This window comes from Phyllostomus hastatus, unplaced genomic scaffold (genome assembly GCF_019186645.2).
Source record: "Phyllostomus hastatus isolate PE091 unplaced genomic scaffold, TTU_PhHast_1.1 phas_scaffold_78, whole genome shotgun sequence".
Classification (NCBI taxonomy): Eukaryota; Metazoa; Chordata; class Mammalia; order Chiroptera; family Phyllostomidae; genus Phyllostomus; species Phyllostomus hastatus.
In genome coordinates this window covers 69682761-69706564 of record NW_025334041.1, presented here as the reverse complement: position 1 = coordinate 69706564, position 23804 = coordinate 69682761, and positions in this window count along the sequence as shown.

Below are 23804 nucleotides of genomic sequence, written 5' to 3'. Positions count from 1 at the left end.
AGTTATGGATATTGCAGGCAAAGCCTGATGGCCACTACCTGGCCCTGGTGTGACTCCTTTGCCCTGAGAAACTAATTAAAGTTCAATCTGGCGACTCCTTGTGAGATGCCAGCAAAGCTGACTTAAGAGATTCTGTGATCAGTTGCTATTCTTGTTGTGTTTATGCAAATAATCAGGCCACACTGAAACAGGACTTAATGCAGTAAGTAATCTTAATTTATCTGTCTTTGATAAACATTAGGGTGTTTTTAGGGGAGAATGAGAAATTGTGTTTCAGTGGAATCTGTAGTATACAGTTGTGGATGTTAGACTCCAGTTCAGTTAATTGTCTTTAAAGTTTTATTTTTCACCTGTAAACAGAACTGAGTCCTGAATTTTTCTAGTTTTCTTAAATATTTGGCTACAACCCTCCAAAGTAATGTTTTTTCTTCTATCCTTCAAATCCTTGGAATTATTGAGAAGTAAAACTTTTTCTATGAGCTTTGCAATTGCAAACTGCAGCCAAAAGACTTGATCTAAACTTGAGGAAGTGTTACAACAGCTTAAATAATCTTAGTGGCCGATACTGTGTAAACCATGCAGAATTTCCTTGAGCACCTGAGGACATCGTCAGAAGCTCAAACTGCAGACAAGGAGGCTCTATCAGGCAGTCACTGGATTGCCATTCCAGAAAAGAAGCTTTGAGCCTTATGTCTACAAATCTCCCCGACTGACAAGCTTACAGAATGAGAAACTGTTTTATAATGTACTCTGATCGTCAACCTTTGTTTTTCCTTCTGTTTTCATAGGCACACCCCTTATTAAATACCTGCTTGCTTCTTTGCACAATATAGGCCTCACTTTGGGAGCCCATCTGCATCACCCCCTCCTGAAATGAGACTCAGAGACTCAACAATTTAACTAAACTGACTTATTTTCAGGACTAAATAATTAAGTCAATAAAATATAGGACTGCTCACCAACTTCTCTTCTGGAATGTAAAAGTTTATTATTTAAAAGGCAGGACTGAAAGGACCAAAGTTCTGCCTTGAAACTGCTCTGTGGATATTGATTTTAGGCTATTTGTTAGGAAACAAAAGAATAATGATAATAATAAAAACAAACAATTCTCTGATCCTCCCCCCTTTCCTGCCCAAAAGATTCAAAGAAAAATCTGCTTCAGGAAAGAGATCTTAGAATGTTTGCCTTAGCCTCATTTGAATTAAGCATGGTCAACAAAAGGATTTCAGGCTTGTGCCTGTTAGCTAGACACCCCCTGTGTCCCATTGTTTCTGAGTCACCTAGCAAGGACTTACTCACCAGGAGGCTAAGCTGTTGAGCTATGGGAACCAACAGCTCAGGAACTAACAACCCAAGTTGTTCCGGGACACCCAGACTCTCTGGGGGCAATACACACTTCTCGGACAAATGTCGTGCTTGACAATAGACCACATGCTATCCAGCAAAGGGGGACTCTTCCTTTCGCAGCTGCAACTGCTGTACTTGTGACCAGGGAGCCATGAGTGGCTGCAAAGTGGCTGCAATTTGCAGCTCCCTCCCTGCTCCTGTCTCCAAGAACCCTTGTTTCTCTCCTCCACTCCCAGCTTGGCCTCTCTCTCTCTGACTCCCACTCAAGTCCTCCCTTCTACAGACCCAGAGCCTCTCACCCATACCCCAGAGGAATATGTTTTCTGCCCACTGTTTCTGGTAAGTTTTCCCATGTGTGTTTGCCTTGTTTTGCTTCTGTTTTTCATAAACATACCTTTTATTTGATTTCTCTCCCTTTTTTCTGGGAACCAGACATCTGTACATTCTTCCAAATTACCACACACTTCACTTTTACCTGGTTCAAGTGTAAAGTGAAGCTCTTACAGACTATTCTGTGAAGCTCTATTCAGACTATCCAGACTATAGTGGCCTTCCTCCAGTATCCCAAACTTAATTGGCCATGGCCTATGGGCCCAAAAAGAAAGGGCAGCACTCAGGACACGATGGACCTGCTCCCTCTGAGGGCCTTCTCCCCCGCTGGTGGCCTTCCTGTGCCTGGATGGGTAAGCAAACACCACTGGGCAGGAAGCCACGGGCCCATGGTAGGAGGGACCCACTGGTCCACCCTGGGGAGTCCAGGACAGGTTGGCCAGACTTATGGGTGCAGGGTATGCTTAGCCCCCAAAACTCAGACCCTCTTAGCCCGCCCTCAACAAGCTGGCAGATTGTCAGTCCACTGCCTAGTGGGAAGGCTGGTCAGGAGGCCTAGCCCTCTCGAGCACACTGGTTTTCTCTCTCCAGGCGTTATGGAAAACTCCACTAGGCTACATTCTAGCCAACTGGAAGCGTTTCAAATTAAACAGTTTAAAACGACAACAAAAAACCCCACCTCATTTTCATCTACTATTCGACATGGCTTCATATGAATTAAATGGGAAAACGCGGCCTGAAAATGAGGCCTTAATTACAATACTGTCCTTCAATTAGATCTCTTCTACAAATGTCAGGAGATATGGACAGAAATCCCTTACATGAATTTCTAAACCATGAGCCAGAGAAGAGAAGTGCACGTAAGACCTGCTGTACCCACCCCACTTCTCCAGCCCTCCCCAGGGAATACAGATACTCTACACGATCCTCTTCTGGCAGCTCTTCCATCGGGCCCAATAAATAATCCCCAAAAACATGAAGGCCAGGGGCCAGGCCCCTCTCAAGAGTCCCCTGGGACACCCCCTCCAGCACATTCGACCCACTTATAAGCCCCCCTCAAGGAGGTGATTCTGAGCGTAGGACTGCCTCAGAGCCTCCAAAGTGACAATGGCCCTTCTTTCACGACTGAAACTACTCAACAAATAGCCCAAGCCCTAGATATTAACTATCATTTACATAGTTCATGGAGGCCTCAGTCTTGAGGATAGATAAAAAGGTTATTCACACCTTAAGGAAAATCTTAGCCAAGCTGTGCCAGGAGACTTCGGGGAGACAGCTTGGGCTCCTACCCATAGCCCTCCTAAGATCCAGAGGGGCTCCCAAACCAAGCCTAGAACTAAGCCCTTTTGCAATGTCATATGGGAGACCATTCCTGACCTCGGACATAATCTTTGACCCAGAAGTCCAGAAACAAAAATATCATCAGTCTAACAAAGGTGCAACAGGCTCTCCCTTCTCCCACCTGGCACTTCTCACTCCTTGGCCCGTTAATAGCTATCTTTCTTTTATTATATGGTCCATGCCTTTTTAGTCTTCTTTTTAAGTTTATATCTTCGAGGTTTATATCTTGTAAGTTTATATCTTACAATAGTTTCATATAAAGACGATGACGCTCCGAGGATTCTAGTTCATACCTCGACATTCAGGGGCACAGAGCTCAGGCCCGTAGACGAGGCAGGAAGAGACTTTCGATCCCAGGCTGGGCAGGGTCTGTGGCCCACCTCAGCCTAAAGCACGCACACAAGACTGACCACCAACTCGTCATCTTCCCTTGTGATTACGGGATTGAAATCTCTCAGGGGGGCATTCATGAAGCAAGAAAGTTAGAATAGGGAACAAAAGCCTCAAGCTTTACTTTCTCTCTCTCTGTCTCGGCTGGAACAACACAAACATGACCTTCACTGACCCCTATTCTCCCGCTGCTTCTCCCCAATTTCCTCCCAATTTGGCGGGCCAAAAAGAAATCGCTACCTAGAGAGGAGAGACAATGATGAGCCACTCTGGCAGCTGCCTCACCAGTGTCAGAAGCAGAGGACCACCCTATCCCTTCCCTCGCTTATGATGAATAAAGACATTCCACTCAGACGGCATTGGTGCATCATTCTCTGAGGTCACCCACACTTACTTCTTGAGTGCGTACTATCGATTTAGTAAACGTATTGCCCTTTGCTACATCTTTCTGTCATGCTCTTGAATCTTTCTTTTCTGGTGACAAGGACCCAGACAGGACGAAGGCCTCCCTTTGGCCTCCCCAGGTGCTGCCCAGCATCAGTGGGGTTGAGAGGCTCAGGCTCAGGCTAACGAAAGCCAGGACAAGGAGGGTGGTCCGCATGCTTATAGACTACAACAAATCTTTTTAAAGAGGAGCAGTTGACTGTGCATATTTTATTCCTGAAGATAGAAGAAAAAATAGTCACAAATTACAGTGAAAGGGATTCCTCCTCAAAGCCTTCAGAGGCACCATTGCTCCCTGGGGAAGGTTCAAGCCCCTCAGCTCAGCCCCCACAGACTGCAGCTTCCCCTGCCCCACCGCCCCATTCTTTTCTGAGCTTTTTCTTGCTCCTGACCAGCCCAGAGCCTACACCTACCACCCACTCCAAGCATCACAGCCCTGCCCATCCTGTGTGACGGGGCTGGCCCTCTGCCCTGCTCAGAACTCACCCTTTCAGCCTCTTTGCTTGTCTAAATTTCTCGGGCGCCAAGGGAATCCCGCTCTTCTGGAAACCTTCTTTGGGTTCCCACTCTCTTGAGCCTTGTCTCCTTGGAAGCTTGGACCCTCCCTCGCATGCATCCTGGCCCTGGCACACTCATGTGTGGGCCCCCCATTTGGCACAGAACAGTGTGAGCAGTGCATCTTGCCCTGTGGGAAGACCATGATTGGAGAGGTGCAGGGGCAGGATGGGAATGTTGCATGGATGAGGAGGAGGATGGTTCTGATGGTATCGGTGCTGCCACCATGTGAGAAAGTCTTGGAATGCCGAGCAGCAAAGATGTGGTGTTCCCGGGATCGGGAGGAGAGGGACTGCGGAGCAGGAGGGCAGCTCACAGGGTGCAGGGCAGCCAGGAGGGGACGGGTCAGATTGAAATCCAGAGCTTAAGGGACCTCAGGAAAAGACAGGGATACTAAAGTGACACTCTCTGTGGCATGTAGCTGAGAGGCAGAAAAGCAGACAAAGGAGCAATCAAAAGTCACCTTGCTCCAGAGGAGAGGTGAGGCACCTGGTACAGGTGAGACGCGGTGCACAGGCCGTGGGCATCACCAACGAGACAGTGCTCAGGAGCCCAGGTTCCTATAAGAAAGGAGAGGCCAAGATCCACACATTTCTGCATTTTAGTGACATGGGGAGGCCCTGAATGGAATTTGAGTGTGATTCCTCAAAAACTGTTTTTGAAGTGGTAGATGAGCTTACGCCTGGAAAGTGTCGACACCAGGGGCCCAGGTGGCCTCTGCACTAGAAATACTCTGCGGCTCACCGGCCCATGCTGAGCAGTGCTGTGCGTGCTGGCTCCAAGCTTTGGGGACAGACACAGCTGCTTTCTCACGTGGGCTCCTTTAGAAAAGATACCCAATAGACGTGCTCTATTATGAAACACACAAGGTGTCTCTCCAGTGCAGCGCTCAAGGGACAGGGCACTGGGCAGGAACACAATGGGGGCTGTTCCGCCACTGCTGCGGGCTGGTCCAGTGTGATTTAACCCCCGCTATAAACTGAACGCTTACTGTTCAGGTTTTTACATTTTTTAAATTTCTTTTTATCTTCACCCAAGGATATGCTTATTGAGTTTAGAGAGAAGAGAAAGGAGGGAGAGAAACATCTGTGTGAGAGAGAATCATCAATCAGTTGCCTATTGTAAGTGCTGCCTCTTGTATGCGCCCCAACCAAGGACCAAACCCCAAACCCAGGTATGTACCCTGACCAGGAGTCAAACCCATGACCTTTAGGTTTATGGGAGGATGCTCCAACCAACTGAGCCATACTGACCAGAGCAAAGGCCGCAGAAGTTTTTGTAAAGATTATTTATTTGTTTATTCATTTATTTGGAGAGGGGAAGGGAGGGAGAAAGAGGGAGAGAAACATCATTTGGCTGTCTCTCACATGTGTCCAACTGGGAGCCTGACCTGCAACTCAGGCATGTGCCCTGACCAGGAATTGAACTGGCAACCATTTGGTTTGTGGAATAACATTCAACTCACCAAGCCACACTAGTCAGGGCAAGGGCTGCAGATTTTTTAAAGGAATAATAACACTTAATTACAAGTGTGCCATACACTCATACATGTCTGAGAAGCAGAGCAAATTCCAAACCTGTTCAAAAGAAAGAATGGAGAATCCCTGCCTATCCCTGAGTCTGGTGCATGGCCTCTAACTCCAGGGACCGGACCCAAGCCCGGGTGCAGGACCCTGCATGGCCACTACAGACGCGAAATGCTGTGCTGATGTCAACAGTGAACACCACGCTGTTTGGGAGTTACATCCAATCTAAATGAAATGACATCTGGGGAACAACCCATTGTGATCCCAGCACACAGCAGGAGTTCAGAGAATGTCCATTTTCCTCCAAAGAAGCCCTGAAGTCTTTGAAGGTACCTGGTTTGCTTAGGGATCTCCAGACCCGCACAGCACACACCAGGCTGCTGCTCTGGGACCGCAGGGGGTCTCTGTACTCACTCCAGGAAGACCCCCGTGCCATTCCTTCAGTGCCCCTCACATCCTTGCCTGCTACCCTCTCCTCTACTGAGCCCTGAGATCAGGAACAGTGTGGCTGTTGTCACCTGGAAGCCAACACAGCACCTGGTACTTGCAAAATTCACACAACTCTTTGTTAGAGAACAAATAACACGTAAATGGAAGAAAGAGAAAAAACTCAGGTTGATTAAAGTTCTCAATAGAGCCTGGACAATAATCCAGAGTTTATGTGAAGGTATAAATGTTGCGGGACCTAGGTGGATCGTACAATATGCATACCATGTAGTGCAAATACCCCTCCTGCTCTGCTGCTCATCTTCCATCTCGGCTTCCAGCGATCTCTGGTTTGAAGTCAGCAGTGTCAGTCCGACGGGGGCCGACTTTGCTCTTTCTCCGTTTGCCTGTGTGGTTTGTGTCTTGCTTGAGGCCTTGCCCACCGGCTGCGCTGTCATAAGCACGTTGTCCTATGTTTCCTTTTAAACTTAGTCTTACATCAGTGAATAGCCAATTGCCCAGCACAGCTCTTAATGACCCTCCCTCAGTGCAGGCGGACTGGAGGTTCCCCTCTACGTCCCACTGCTGTGTTCAGAAAACTGCATACAAGGCCTGACAATCTCAAGGCCACCTTGACCCCAGACCCAGGCTCTCTTCTGCGGCTGGCTTTGGGGTCTCCCCTCCCCACCAAGGTTGGGGGTGAAGGGTAATCAAGTCAGTCCAGGGGTTGATCTTTGAACAAAGTTCTACTCTAACTCCAGTTGCTATATGCTAACTCACGTGAGCGCTTTACCAAAGATTAATGTCAGAAGTTCCTCCTCTGGTTTACGAAGTCTGCTCCTCAGAGGGTGAGGTCTCTATCTGCCCTGCTTTTCTGATGTTTCTGAGAGTGACTGCTTTCTCCTCAGCCTTTCATAGGCCAGGCTCCCCAAAGGGAGATACATCCTGTAGAAAAAGTCACACCCCTTTCTGCAGTGGAAAAACACAGCAGAAAACACATCTGAGCTCAGCCGTGACTTTACAACCACGGCTCTCAGGCTGCGAGCATCCATCGTTGCTGTCTGCCACCCTCCGGGATGGGGCTGCCAGTCCACGCAGCCTCTCTGGCCGCGTGTTTAGGTTTCTTGCACAAACACTGTCAGTGTGGCATACTGTGCCCCTCATTTCTCTCAGGGGACAAGTCCATGCTGCACCCTTCTCCCTCTCTCAATACCTTCTCCCTGAGGATTTTTAAATCCCCCTGAGGATTTTCAAGACCTGCATCACCATGGAAAGAGCCCTAGTTGCTTCAGAAAAACACGTGCATTGGAAAACCCACTCACTGATCACGAAGGGGCAACTATAGGTCTAGATGCCATTCAGATGCCGACCGGGGAGTGGAAGAGGCACCCTCCTCCTCTTTTTGGGTCAAAATGGCACGAGCGAGTTATTTCACCTTGAATGCAAAGTTAAGCCCCTTGAAATGACATGTGGCATGGCATTCTCCCCCCCACCTTAAAACATTCTAGAAGAAGGACTAGTGTCCCCTGAGGGCTCCATGTGGCAAAACGATAATAATCAGTGACGTCAGGAGACCAGTGAGACTCCCTCCCTCTGCCCCTTCAGTAAGTACCTCCAGTGAGTCTCGTTGCCTCTCTGGACTCTGGTGTTCTTATTTCTTGCAAACTGGAGAGGATGCTGGCTACATCCCTGTGTTCAGAAACTGGCACAGGGTGACATGAAAACTCATGACGACAGAAAGATACGGGATTGTTGGCTACCTCCTGGTTTGAGAGCCAGACCACGCCCCACCCACCTCTGCTGCTCCCTCACGGCTCCCAGTGATCCGTCTCGGATGGCACAGTACTGATCAGGCCCACGAACCTTACTTTTTAAGACAAAAATACTTTTTACTTTTTGAGGTATTAACACTATACGACTTTTACAAGTTTTGAAAATTTTTGTAAATTTTAGAAGGTACACCCAACATTCAGATTGCTGGGAGAAACGTCTCCCAGGGTTATAGTTTTCTAAAACTGGGTCTGGGGAACATTTCACCTCCAGTTGGCATTTGGGCCCAGAGGGCTGAGGGGGCCCAGTGAGCAGTGTGCATTGGGTGCGCAGGGAGGGCTGCCGCCCCCACACAGAGGGAAGGCCCACAGAGGGAAGGCCACTCTCGTCAGGTCCCACCTGCCTGCGTGGATTCCCTACCTCCAGACAGGCCTGGTTACCTCAGAAAACCTAACCTGATGCTTAGCCCATTAAAATGATCACACCTTGCCCTGGCTGGTGTGGCTCAGTGGATTGAGCACCGGCCTGCGAACCAAAGTGTCACAGGTCCGATTCCTGGTCAGGGAACATGCCTGGGTTGTGGGCCATGTCCCCAGTTGCGGGCACAGAAGAGGCAACCACACACATGTTTCTCTCCCTCTCTTTCTCCCTCCCTTCCCCTCTCTCTAAAAATAAATAAAATATTTTAAAAATGATTAAAACTTGCCCAAACTCTTCCTGCCTGGGACCATTTGTCACAAGTTTGTGTTGAGTGGTCCTGACTGTGTGGAGCATGACTTTGAAGGCCCTTCTGTGTGATTTTGAAAACCAGTTCAGGAAAAGGGGGAGGCGTAATTCTTAGGAATCATTCACAGGGTCAAGTGCCAAGATGGACTCATGGTACAGAGGACTGGTGACAGGACCATTGTTCCAGAGACAGGGCGGGTGGAGGGGCGGCAGGGCTCTGCACCCACCCACTGTGGGGAGGAGGCTCCTGGAATTCCTCTGGGGTCATGTAAGTGTCTTTTGCTAAGCCAGTGGTAACAGGGCTTCAGTCGTGACCAAGCCCCCCAGCTCAGTGCCTGGGTAGGGACTGCACCTTCCACCCCCACTTCCTCTCACCCAGTTTCTCTCTTGCATTTCTGTTCCTCCTTTCAGAGCGGTGTGTTGTTGGCCTCCTCCCCACAACTCCCCAGCAATGCTAATCAAAGGAATTACTTCCAGGATGGGGGATAAACCACAATGGCTGCTGAGGCCAGTGGGAGGCACCCGGGCCCTGTGAACCAGGTGGACTCCTCCCTGCCAGACTGGGGTTCATCTTTTTCAGTCAGCCTCTCACCTGCAAAGCAGGAGCGGGAAGGCAGCCTGGAGGGCTGTGCTGGTCATTCTGAGAGAGAAGGCTCAGGTAGAAATGTTCCTCAAGGTGCTGTCCAAATGAATCTGAGATCGGGATAAGACGTTACCTTGGTGGTCTCCCCCTGCCCCTGTGTTATCACCCTCATTTATCTGTGAGACGAAATCAGCCAGGCGCTCCTGTAGGCCAGCTTCTGGGAAGCTCCAGTGTCAAGGGGGACTGTGACATACTTAAATGGAGCACGCTGTTCTAGCCTTTTCTGTGACCATATTTGTAATAAACCACCCATGTCCTTCCTTTGGAAATGGCACCCCAGGAGGTCAGTGTTTTTTTCAGGACCTCAGGCTCAGTGAGGAGGCATGCAGTTCGGCTGAGGCACATCTACCAGGTGTTGTCAGGCAAATGAGCCTCCCACCTGGTGTGGTCTGGCCCGGGACGGGGTAAGGGGGTGGAGGTGGGGAGGAACACCACAGGCCCTGCTTCCTTCAAGACTGTCAGGATACTCTGGATCAGGCTTTAAACCCCTTTTCTTTCTTTGCCCTACGTGCCTCCCATTGCCAGCTGGCATCTCCTGCCTCTCCCGGCTTTGAGCCACACACCCCTACTTGGTGGCTGAGTCCTGGGTTCTCTGCCCTGAGTGAAGACTGGCTGGTGAGGAGACCCTGGTTGTATTTGCATAAAATGCCAACGCTTTGTGGTGGGTGTGTTCTTCAGATTTATTTTAGAATAATCATTTTCTATTTCCTTAGGGAATTGTGTTACCAGCATGACCAGTTTATTGGAAGGATCCAATAAAGAAAGCAGTGGGTGGTCTTTCAGATTTGGGTTTTAATGTAATCATATTATAATAGAAGACAGTGTGGTTTAGTGGCTGAAAGCTTGGCTGGCTTGGTTTGAGTCTCAGCCTTACCATGACTAGGTCTGTGCAGTTTTGGCCTCTTTAAATGAGTTTATGGGAGCAGAGGAGGAGGTGCAGAGATGCACGTCTCTGCTCAGCACCTCCAGCCCTCACGTCAAGGCCTGCCACAGACTATGAGGGCAGGGGGCCTCCAGCTCCTCTCAGGAGAAAAGGGGAGGTGGTGCCTGGTCCCTGGAAAGCGGGGGTGGCGTGGGGGAGAGGTGGTGCTTCTGTCTCACTGCATATAAAGCCCAAAGCAGGGCTATTCTGGAGTCCATGCAGTTCTTGGCAGTATTTTGTAAGTTCCAGACTACTACAGATAACCATTATCTGTAAAACAGAAACAATAATAATAGTAGTTACCTAATAGGGCTATTGTGGAGATAAATAATAATGCTCATAAAATGCCGAGAGCAGGGCCCAAGCCAGAAGGAGCACCCAACCACAACAGTACAGGGTGCCTGTGCAAGAGTGAAGTGCTTGGCCTCTCCGACTCCAACTCGTTCGAGCCTGCTGTGTTCTTGCATATAGACACGCTAATCATTAGAGGAAGTCTGCTTGCAGCTTGAATTCTACAAAAAACCACCCCTGCCCGAAAATGCCTCCTCTCCTACAGTGATGCAGAAAATGTATACAAAAATAATGATTATTTATCAAAACTTTCCAGGAACCTCAAGACCAAACTCAGATCAGCTGGGTCAGCAGACTGAGAACAGAGATTCAGAGATTTCTTGCTCTTCCTCAGACCCATGCTGGTGCCCAGATCTGCAGTGGTCAATCACCCCGTGCCCTTCCCATGTTTCCTCCCTTGACATAAAAGAAGCCTGAATTCGATACTTTCTTAAAATGAACTTGAGATACTACTAGGTCTCCCATCTTCCTGTTGGCACCTTCTTAATCAATAAACCTTTCCATACTCTAAACTCTGACGTTTTGAGTTTTGGCTTTTCGAAATGTCAAGCACACTGATTTCGGACTGGTAACACCTGTGCCACCTGGGAGACCATTTCCCAATAGCCCAGGCATAATGGGGATCAGGAGTTTTTTTGTTTGTTTTTTGTTAGATTTTATTTCTTTATTTTTAGAGAGAGGGAAAGGGAGGGAGAAAGACAGGGAGAGAAACACCAATGCGTGGTTGCCTCTCATGTGCCCCCTACTGGGGACCTGGCCTGCAACCCTAGCATGTGCCCTGGCTGGGAATTGAACCAGCAATGCTTTGGTTCACAGTCTGGTGCTCAATCCACTGAGTCACACCAGCCAGGGCAGGATCAGGGTGTTTTTATTCCTTTCTTACAATGTAGTCTTCTTAGCTGGAGGGTGCTCAGGATGGTGTTGTATCAGAGAGCTGGATGTCAGAGAGGCCTCCCCTGCCCACTGGCACATCGTGGGTTGCCTAGCAGTGGAGAGATAGTACTTTCGCTCCAGTCAGGCTGTGGTGAGGTGACACTTCCCCACCGTACCCCAGGAATGTATACATCATGACCCAAAGAGGTCCTTACACCACAGTGAAAAGAAGCAAACCCTTGTAAGACCTTGGAAGAAGTATCCAATAGCATTCTATATACATTTAACAATCTCAAGTCAATGTGCGAATTATTTTTAATTTAAGGAGAACCCTAACTTGAACAGAGCTCGGGCTCATCCACCTAACACAGCAGTGCTGCTGGGGCAGACGCTTATGTGTGTCGGCAAACTAAGTAGGCCCATGAGAAGGCGTGGCTGGGTGTGAAGAAGCTGGTTTTACACACCGAAAGAAAGGAGACATCTTGTCTATGACTTCATTGTCAGACTTAAAATTTGAGAAAGGAAGTATTTTTTCTATGTCTTAAAGCAAACTGCTCTGGGAGGTCTTCTTGGACGTGAACAGTGGGACAGGATGTCACAGCTGGGGAGCCAGCTGTGCTGTGAGCATGCAGTGTGACCCTTGGGGCCATTTCCTGACGTTAGAGGTGACTTGTGACTTACTTGGCCCAATAAAATGGTAGCTGAAGCAATGGGTGTCTCTTCTGGGAAGAGGCCTTCGAGCCTAGGTTTGACATACTGCGCCCCCTTCTCCTTCACGGACACTGCTGGCACTCCTGGGGACAGTTCCATCACCCTGCACGCCTGAGGCAGTGCCACTGAATGGAGTCTAACTCTTTTAAGATGGACATGTAGCATATGTAAGAAAGAAACCTAGGCTGGTGCAGACACTGAGTTTCGGGTTTATTTATTGCCACAGCATAACCAGATGGATATAATTGACAGCCAACCATCTTCCCTAACAACCACATTTGACACAGGCCAAGTGAGGCCCCAGTAACTCAGGGGCTAGGAGCCCGATCCCATTTCAAAGGTGGGGAAAGTGAGGCTCTGCAGGTACAGTCACATAGCTGATCAGACCCCACCCCCTGCTCAGTCCCGCAGGCACCTGGCATCAGAGCTCTTACATCCAACCCCTCAGGCCATGCTGGCTCTGACCCCATCTGTTCCCAGCAGTCCTCTTTATTTATGAGGTGAGAAGACACATTCCCTCTTGGAAGAGAGAAAGGGACCAGAAGAGAGGAAATATACTCATCACATCCAGCCAAGGGGGCCCTGGTCAGCGTTGTGAGGTCACCCTGTGCCCACCACATGGCTCTTGTGTGCTCAGGATCCTCCAAAGCAACCTTCCAGCACCAGAAACAACTTCTGAGGGAAGGGATGAAGGTCTCTTCACAGGTATCCATGAGCTGTTCAGGGTCAGTGCCCACAGGATCATGTTGGCGACTCTAGTGGTCAGATTAGGCTGCTGTAACAAAGTGCCACAGACAGGATGGCTCACAAACAACATAAATTCACCTCTCACAGTTTTGGAGGCTGGCAAATGAGGGTGCAGGCAAGATTCAGGTGAGAGCTGGCTTCTGGGCTGTGAAGGGTTGCAGGCTGTGACCCTTCTTGCTGTGTCATCATGAGCGAGGGAGAAGGGGCGTGAGGGCTCCCTGGGGTCTCTCTCCTAAGGGCGCTAATCCCACTCATGGGGCTCCACCCTCATCACCCACTCACCTCCCATAGGCTCCACCTCCCGATACCATCACCTGGAGGTTAGGATTTCAACACATGAATTTGGGGGGACCCAAACACTTAGCCTGTGACGACAACAAACAGGAGAAAAGAGCAGGGTGACGGTGTCTGCGGAGGAGGGGAGAGCGTGTGCCCCTCTCTCGGGGCTCTGCGCCTCTGCCGAGCGGCCTCCGTGGGAAGTCAACCCAGCATCGCCTGTCATCCTATTTTCCAAGAGGAGTGGGAAAACACATTTTTTAATGTGAAAGGCTAGCTCATTTTTAAGTCTTGACAACTCATTAAAAGACTTAAAATTCATGTGTGCCAAGCAAAACACACGTCCAGACTGAATGTGGCCCCCAGGCTTTCATCTGTGACCTCTAGAAAGATCTAGAATCACTTTCCCACTTGAAGGCATGTTACGGGGCAGAAATTCCGTGTCCAAACAAGCCGCACATCTGGAGACAGTGTGTGGGTGGAGCTGTCCGCCATCTGGCCCCTGGCATTTCAGAACCACCACCTGCAGCAATTGTCTGACATGCCATCACTCGGGACTTAGTCCTTGTCTTTGAGCTTTGTCTCCTGGTTAAAAACAGATTAACCTTGTCTGCCTTCTTGACAACGCTCCCCTGGGTAAAATGCAGTGAGTCTGAGGATGCGACCCTGAAGGAGGCCCAGGGGTAGGATGGTGGGGGGGTAAGAGAAGCTGGGGTGCACACACTGGGAGCCTAAGTTGGCCTGTTCCATGGCTCCCATTCCAGCCCACTTGGTCCTCAAAGTTGGACTTAACATATGATCCCAAGTTCCCAGCAGTGCCTGAGAAAGGCCAGCCAGCCCACAGGGAAATTTCAGATGCGCCCAGGGAGCACTGCCTTATGTGGAATCCGAGGACCCAGTTCCCTCAAAGCACACTGAATTCCCAATTCTACGTGGCTGTTTGCGTGAGAAGATGCTTGCCCTCTCCACCCACATGTTTCAACTTCTTATTAATTTCAAGCAAGTTCTGGGAGAGGATAGTTTTGTCCAGAGGTAGAACTTGGACCATAGTCTGTAGTGGCCAGCATAGGAAACCCAGCTACAGCCCTACAGCCCTCAGTCCCCAACAGCCAGCACTTGGTCCATAACTGACAGCTGCCTGTGTTTTGCCCCCACTTCCAAATAGGAACTAGCAGAGAAAGCCACATGTTCACCCTAACCACATGGGGCGCCCACTTTCTAGTGAGGCCACGTACAGATTCCCCCGGCCACAGCCTCCTGTCAGCTGTCCCTTTGCCACTGTGATGCTTCTTACACCCTGCATGCCTGAGTGTCTGCCAGACACAACTGATGGTGGCTGACACCCTTGCTAGAGCAGACTCCTAATGAATGCCTCTGCTGGTTCACACGTGAGTGATTTTGTTCCTTTTCACAGCTCATACACAGTGTGTTTAAGAATTGGGGTCGTCTAGTCAGGCAGCCACTACTGAAGTCATGGGTAGGGACACACCCTGTGCATGTGAACCTCACGGGACAGACTCAGTGGATGCAGTTCCCAAGGGATCCATGGGCTGGTCTGCCTCAGATGAAGCACAAAGAGGCCCCAGAGATGTTTGCAATCTCTGTGACCAAACACATCGTCAACCTGGAGACAATGGGGGCATTTGTCCTGTGGCAGGCAGTGCAAAATGCGGCAGGCTCGGGCAAGTGGAGTGTCCTGGGCACAGACACCGCAGGCCAACGTAGCGGTGAAGGGGCAGCCCCCAGGACCCGAGGAAGGGGCCATCAGCAGCTGTTCACAATCCACAAGGGTGGCAGCCTTGTCCCCTCCCCACGGGAGCGAGTCACACATATTTTTGAAGGCAAGAGGTATCTCATTCTTTGAATCAATGAAAATGAACAAACTTTCCACTGTCATCGAGTTACCTGACCTCCACTAAGCCTGACAAAGAGGGACACCTTGGGGAGGCGACAGTGTGTTTCTGTACAGAAACAAGATGTCATGGTTTGGCGAGCTTTACATGTATTTTTGAGGGAGAAGCAGTTGGAAATGAAAGAAGTAGAAATTCATAATACTAATTAAAATGAGGAGCTGGGGTTGCTCTGAAATGAATTCCTGGCTCCCTCTTTCACCAGTCTTTGGTATTTTAAAGGCTTCAAGAGAATAGTTTGTTTTGTTTTGTTTTGTTTTGTTTTGTTTTGTTTTGTTTTGTTTTTGTACCAAACCCCAGCAGGAGCTGCACTGAGAATGGTGCTTGGAGTTCAGCTGAACAGGAGGGAGGGCCAAGAGATGCCATGCTGGAGGCCCCAGCCTGGCACAGGCCAGGCCCAGGAATGGGAAAGCGCTAAAATACCTCCATTCTTTCCTAAGAATGTCAAACGACAGCTTACACAGAGGCCTCAGTTCTGCTCCTGATAACCAGGCTGGCTTCATGGAACCTACCAGAAGGAACGCAGCTCTCTCTGACACTACTCTTTCTGTGTTGTCACGTGACTCGGCAGAGTGAATGGCAGTTACCATAGAGATTATCAGCTGTGAGTGGGTTGTCCACAAGTTGAACTTGCATCTGACCAGTCAAATTTGTTTGTTTGGGGGAAAAGTCAAGAGGTTACTATTTTTTCTTGAAGAGGTTTCCTGGGCTCTTGGTGACACCTTAGTCTGCTTTCCAGCTGGCGAGGCTTTTCCACATTGCATCCTGGGCTGAGACAGTGTGGTCATTCTCTGTGTTGTATGGTGCCTACAAGGACTTTACACAGCTGGCACCCATGGCCTTCATGTTGGGATAAAATCCTGTTATTCAACTGCAGACCAATAATGTGGCACCAACCACGGGTATTGTCCCTCTATGATGTGAAGGACATGCCAGGGACTGGGTCTGCTCTCCAACATGTGGGCTGAACTCTCTTCATTGGCATGAACTGCCGCTCACCACATACCACCCATCATATGTGTACATGCATGTACATGTGTGTACCTGCACTGCTGCTCTCTGTCCCTTGGCAAGTAATGACTTTCATGGACCAAAATTACAGATGAGAGGTGAAGCAGCAGTTTGATAAAGGCCGTCCCACTGAGTCAACTGACTAGAGGAGGCTGGGGTGGGGCCCTGAAGAGAAAGGCCGGCTGCCGGCGGCCCCGAGCAGGCCACCAGCGAGGCTTCGCTGGGAGGGCGGGAAGAGCAGAGACAGATCGCCTTACTGCCTAAGTTCACATCTCCTGGTTCACTACTTACTAGCTGTGCCACCTTCACAAAGTTCTGGGGTCTCCCTGGGCCCAGGTTTCTCATCCGTAAAAGAGAGACTATACTAGTAGATGCTACACAGGAGTGCTGTGAAGATGAAGTGAGTCAGCACACAGAAAGCATGCAGAACACAAGATGAGCCTCCCCCACCTCAGTTCTGAACATCATCTTTTACCTCCTTTCTCCTTTAGTTCAGCTCCTCCCTGGGCCTTACATTTACAGGAGCCCCTAGCCAGTCTTGTGTCTGTGATGGATGACTTACAGTTGAAGGACCCCCTAGACTGAGCTCTGGAAGCTGGTGTGAGTGCAGCTGTCAGATCTGCACAATATCCATTAAGGCCTGGGCCACAAATAGATGCCCCTCCCCTTAGAAGACTTTCTAAACCCTCGGAAGAACCCAGACCAGAGCTGGAAGAAACGACATGGCAAAGAGGTATGGGAACACCCCTAGCGCCTCTGTCCCCCTCACTGCTGGCCCTGTGTGTGTTCCTCTTTATACCTGTGTCAAGAGAGGAGCTCAGACATCACCAGGTGACTTTAAAGTTCAGGCTTGAAAGTTCTGTGGCTATGAGACTCTGGAGGATGGAGTCCAAGGTCATCAGGAACCATCAGATCAGAGATAGCGAACACATTTAGCCATAGCTGACACAATTCAGCCATTCACTGAAAGTGGACAGACATTGGTGGAGAAAGAGATTGGACCCCCATTAAGAACAAACAGAAGGTGGGAAGGCCGAGGAGCAGGCAGGCACTGGTCTGAGGGATTCACTAGGGCCGAGGTGGGGCGTTTTTGCTGCCCTTGGAGGGGCAGGTGAGACAGGAGAGCTCTGAGTGTTCTGCACTGTTCCTGCTGACCCCTCCTCCCACTGTGGTTAGGAAGGTTCTGGGCTCCGGTCACGGAGCTCTAAAAACAAGGAAGCAGAGTGTATGCTATGGTCAAGGGAGCGTGTAAGACAAGTGGCTCACTGGGTCCCCCACAGCTAATGGGCTCTGCCCGTGCCACTTACCCTGCAGGTTAGTCTGGCATGAAAGGGAACATCACAGTCCCGGCTTAGCCCTTCGGTTTCTACAAGGTTTACCACCGTTTGGAAAGAGGAGCAGCACGCCCAGGCGCTGGCCTTAGAGGAGGATTGCCCCAGAGCCCTGCCCTGCCTGGAGGCCCTGGGATCCCACAGCGCTTTGCCTGAGAGCGAGGGCTGATGGTGTGTGCTGGGTAAGGGAAGTACCTGGAGTGCAGGCCCTACTTGTCGAGGTAGCTGAGGATCTTACGGCCCTGACAGCTGACTGCCCTCTCAGGGCCAACTCATTCAAAAGCCACACTTGAGCATCATCCATGTGCCAGCCTTGAGCTAGGCCTTAACATACAAAGACATCCATGGCTGAGCCATTGGCCCCGTGGAGAGCAGAGACTGGACCCCCACACAGACAGACACACATGCATCCATGTTATGTGGATGTGTGGCCAACATGTCTCTGGAATACAGAGGACAGGGCATCTGGCTGATCCCGGTGTGAAAGGGCCATTGTAGACCCTCTGGGTGTCTGCTCCGCTCACAATGTCACCCTGTCTGGGAACTGCATGGGACCTTGAATTTTGTCAGCTTCTCCAGAAAAACAGGCCAATAGGAGATGTACACGCACATGCAATAACATATTATAAGGAGTCTGTTCACATGATGATGGAAACTGAGAAGTCCCAAGGACTGCAATTGTCAAGCTGGAGACCCAGGAGAGCTGGAGGTATATCCAGTCCGAGTTCGAAAGTCTGAGAACCAGGAGAGTCGATGGTATGAGTCCCAGTGCCAAAGCCGGCAGGCTCAGGTTCCAGGAAGCCCCGAAGTTTCAGCTAAAGTCTAAAGGCCAGAAAAGACCAAGGTCCCAGTTAAAGGCCGTCAAACAGGAAGAGTGCCCTTCTGTTCTACTAAGACCTTCAAGTGACTGGGCGAGGCCCATCTACCTTAGGAAGAACAATATTAAACCTGTCAAAAAACAAGCAAACAAACAAAAACCCCACAGCCACCCTTGCATAAGCATCTGTGCATAATAATGTTTGACCAAACATCTGGGCACCCCGTGGCCCAGCCCAGTTGACAAAAAAATGAACAACTGCAGACCTCAAGCCAATCAGATTTCCCATCCGGAGGAATGTTCTGCTGGGACGCAGAGGCCAGCTGGTCTCTGCCTTGGCAGGACCTGAGGCCCAGTGGATAGAAGGCTTCCTTTCCTGACTCCCTCCCAAGCTCCTTCTCGACCCTGGAGTCCCATGAGACACCGCCCCTTCCCCCTTCCTGCCCGAATCTTGGTCATGTGCTCTCTTTCATCCTTAAAGGAGCGTGGGCTGATTTTTTTCTTTTGACCTGGGCCACCCCGGGTGAACGCCACCCCTCACCGGTCTGTCTCCGCACTGTCCCGGCAGGGTCTCCCGCCCTCCGCCTTGCTGTGACAACCAGCGTGAACGCTGAGAGTGGGTTTTTATTTGCGCGCATGTTGTTTTGTCACCAGTCACTCCTTCCAAAGACATGTTTCCAGGAATGTCGTCCCTGACCTGCAAAGCGGGGGCACCTCCTGGAGCCCCCTTTAGGGTAAGTTTGGACGAGTTTAATGGACAAACCTGAGTTTAACGGACAATCCAGCAGGCTGGCACTTCTGGAAGGCAAGGGCAGCTGCATGTATTGTTTCAATAATAATCCTAGTTGCTGAGGCTTCTCCTCCCTTCCTTAGCAGGGTGCATGCAGTAGAGTTAGCACTCAAAGGCTGAGGAGTAATGATCTAAAGCAAAGTTCTGGCCAGGAAGTAGGCCTTGGGAAACCTGCCTTGGGGAGCTCAGTGGAGTGATTCCCCCATCACACCGACTTCGCGCTGACTGTGGCAGCGCTCTGGTCTCAGGCTGCGGCAAGGACAACCAGATGCTCTCCGCTGTGGGTTGGGGGGAGCCTCCGGGTGACTTCATCTGACTTCTCATTTGTCAGGTGGGGTCATGGGGACCCAGGGACCTGATTTTGTCCAAGTCACTCAGCCAAGCAGTAGGGAGCTGGCTTCACACAGACACACATTCCAGACAGATTAAAAGCCTAAACATAAAAACGTAACTTTCTAACCATAAGATAAATAGATTTATGACCTTATGGTGGGAAAGGAAGGACTCCTTAAGCAAGATACAAAAAACACACACCAAGGAACAAAAGACTGTTAGACTCGACCACATTAAAATTAAGACCCCCACTACAGTGCTGTGAGGTGTGCATGTCCCTGTCACACAGAGGAAACTGAGGCCAGAGATGCCAGCAGCCTGTCATGGTGACACATCGGCTGACCAATGGCATACCACGTGGTACCTTCTGTGCAAACGCCCCTCTCCCTCCCATCTATCTGCCAGCTTCCCTCTCTCCCCAGTCAGTGTGGCAGTGGAGTACCTTTTGCAAAATGCAGGTTGGACCGTGCTACCCCACCATCAGACCCTTCAAGGGAGTCCTGATGCCTGTGACATAGCACCAGGGCCTGTGATGCCCTTGGTGACCAGGCCCCAAACTTCTCACTGCCTCTTACCACTAGGCCCTTTTCCCTTGCTCTGGCCACAGGGTCTCCTCAGGGCCTTTGCACAAGCTGTTCGCTCACCAGAGACCTCCTTCCTACTTCCCAGCAGGGCTTTAAACATCACTTCTTGGGGGAACCCTCCTCTGACCTTGGCACACTTTCTCTTACCAATGTAATAATTTAATTTGTACTTATTTGTTCAATGTTTATCTGCTGGGATGGACTGAACTCTAAAAGGGCAAAGGACAGGCAATTACTCTCCTGCCTGCACCTTAGCTCCCACAGTGCCTGGCACATCGTGTTGCTCAGTAAAAATGTGTTGGCTGAATGGCAAATCCAACCAGAAGTGCTCGAGCACAGTCCCTGATGAGCTGTGTGACCTCAGACAGCTCAGTGCTGCTCTCTTAGCCTGATAATGTCCTGCAAGCCACAGTGCCTTCCAGTGCTGACATATGCTCACCAGCTACTCCAAGAAAAACAGCCCTACTGTGCACCAGCTGCAGTGCCAGGCACTGGGGATGCAGTACCCACACAGGCTACAGCAGGCAGCATGCGGTGGAAGTCTGAACTCACATGGTTCTCCTGGTTTCCACCTTCCCTGAAGAGGGCTGTCCTCCCCACACACTGGCCTGTTTGGCTGGGTGGCCTCTGGCTGTGAAGGTCTTTTTAGGAGATGAGTTCCAGAGTCCAGGAGGGTGTGCCAGATCCCAAAGGCAGAGGTAGTGACGCAGCTGCAGCGGGTGGCCAGTCCAAGGATGGAGCCATCAGAGTGAGCCCCCGCTCTCCACTGTGGCTGACAAACAGGACACCCCAGCATTCCTGCCTTGCCCCTGGCACACTCTCTGTGAGGTCATTCCTGCCTAAGTTCTGTCTGTCTACTTGAAGACTCTTCGAGGAAAGTAAGCTAAGTAAGCTGTCCTCTGCTCTCAAAGTGTCCAAACCGTGACCCAATAATAAAACCTATGGCTCTGTCTTGGTGGGGCTCAGGCCCGCCCAGGTCCACCTTCTATCTGTGCGGGTGAGGGCGGCGGCAAGTGTGAGGGCCAGCAGAACAAGCTTGTGCCAGCACGTCGATGGGATCCCTTTGCTTTCCCACCAAGGGCTTTCTCTCCAGTCTTTCCTCCACAGTGTGGCATTTTGTTTGTTAACTAAGGTTCTAAAATTTATGTGGCTTCTCTTTCATTGCTTCAATATGCAGCCCAACAGAGATAACAAAATACCAACTCTAAGGGTATTTAGAAACAAAGGACAGGGCAGTGTGGCAAAAAGGCCGAGCCATGTGGACTCCATCCTGGGTTCTGACACTGATAAGCTGGGCAACGTGGGCTGATCTGCTGCTGTCTTTGGTCTGCTTCTGCCTCTGCAAAATAAAAGGCCCCCAGCCAGGGCGCTGGGCAGAGTGCTTCACTGTGACAGGGCCCCTGAGGGCTGGGGAGTCCCTTGAGAGGCCACTAAGGCCACTGGGTGGGGCTGGAATGGGTCCTGGTCTAGGGACTATGTGGTTCTTGGGAACTGGGGAGACACGGGACAATTCTGCCTGTTCTTTGAGGTTGTAATGTTCCTTCACAGAGGTCCGTGCTCCCTGAAGCTGGAGGGAGGAAGAGGAGCAGGGAGGAGAGCCAGCACATAGGACTTGCCAGGTCCCCGACTAGTGGGTTATCACCGTGTCTCAGTTAAGCCTGCATCAATCCGGAGAAGCAGAAGCTGTCACTCCCATTGGATGTTTGAGAGAACTAAACTCAGAGAAGCTGAGCAACTTTCCCAAGAGTACACAGCCAGGAAGTGGCAGGGCCTGGATATGTCTCCGGCCCAGCTGAGTGTTCACACCACGCCTCCTCGAGTACAGGGAGGGATAAGGACAGTGGGGAGAACGACTGTGACCCATGGCCCCTGCCTGTCCTCCCTGAGTTTGGATCCCTATCGCAGATCTGCAGAGAAATACAGGAAAAGCTGGTACAGTCGGACGTCCCCATACCAGACTAAGCATTTGTTGCAATAAGCAAATATTTGTGTGCCCTCCTGATGGCCTACAAGGCAGCTTGGGCTCAGCGTGTCTACCTCACAGACAAGCACTTCAAAGGGAAAGTGGTGTCTGGTCATGGAATCAATAGAATCATCGTCAGGGTCCAAAGGGCCCAAAGTCTGTCCCCCAGGCCTGGGCCTGCTCTTCGGAGGTGGAGCTGGAGGGTTGGATGTACATCTACCGAGACTTCCTCAGTGTTGATCTGTTTGCAAAGAAAACTCCACGGACTGTCAAGGAGAAGTCACCAAGTCAACATGCAGGGGAAGGCGAGGCCAGCATGGGCCAGAGCAGACGCACGCTGGGGCAGGTGGCCTGGGGAAGCCAGAGCTGGTGGGGTAGAGGGAAGGCCCGAGAGGTTGGGACAAGGACAACAAGGATCATGGGAGAGTGTTGATCCAAGCCAGGAAAGAGGGGGGAAGAATCCCTTATGCCACCCATTAAAGATGGGGCTGAGAAAGTGACTCGAGCTGAGCGTTCAAGTAACAATGTCAACATCGGAACATGCCCCTGCCTTTCTGAACAGACTCGCCAGCCTTCGACAGAACTCGGGGTGGAGGTGCGTGCCACACTCGGAAGCAGAGCTCCCAGCAGCACACACTTTCTCAGTTCCCGTGCTGTGCTGAGCAGGTGGGGAGGGTGGGAGACGGGGTGCCCGGGATGTCCCTGTGCACCCATGGGTGACGTGGGCCAAGACGGGAAGGGGTGGGGGTGGTGTGTCTGGCAGGAAGGCGGTGGCAGCGCGGCTGTGGGCCCGCCTCAGACACACGCTGGCCTGGCTGGTCGTGGGACGCTGCCCGGGGGAGATGGGCCTGGCCCCGACACTCTTCCAAGTGGTTTTTGTCGTGAAATACACATGCTGTGAAATGGGCCTCAGCCAGGAAGAGCATAGAGCATCTCTGAGTGCCTACACCCAAGGTCGGAACGAGAACACGGCTGCAGGAGCCCAGTGTCCCCTGACGTCTTCCTCTGCCCCTCCACCAGAGGAGTTACCTTCCTGACTTTTACGTCAGCCACTCTTTGCTTTTCTTTATAACTTGTACTGCTTATGAATGCCGTCTAAACAATATGCTGCTCGGTTCTGAGACAGTTTCAAGAAAGCGAGCAGCGAGCACAAACCCAGAGTGCAGAGAAAGGACAGCACAGCCCCGCGGACAGAGGCCCGGGCAGGCCAGCTGGGGCAGTGCCTGCCACAGAGGCTGCTCCGGCACCTCGATAACGAGTGTCGGGTGTCCTGGGAGTGGGGCCAGTGGTCAGGCCGCTCTGCCAGTACATCAATGCCCTCAGAGAACCGGTGCAATGGGGCCAGTGGGAAGCAGCTTGCATCCCGAGAACCCCACCTCCTTCCCGTCCAGCCCCTTCCATCTCCTTGTCTCCTGGTGACGGTGTACTGGGGCATCTCGGCAGAGGCGACCCCCACAGACACACCCAGAGCCTGTAGGGTGGAGCCTGGGATGACTGAGTGCACTGGGGAGTTGAGGATGAAGTGACTGTGTGAGGGCTCAGCCCAGGGCGCTGGCACCACAAGGGAGAGCGGTGACGTGGCATGGAGGGGCCAGGGTAAGACCTGCAGGGGTACAGGCTGAAGACATCTCAGAACAAGATGCCTCGTCCACGTTCAATTTGAAGCCATTCGACCCATTCCTCCTGT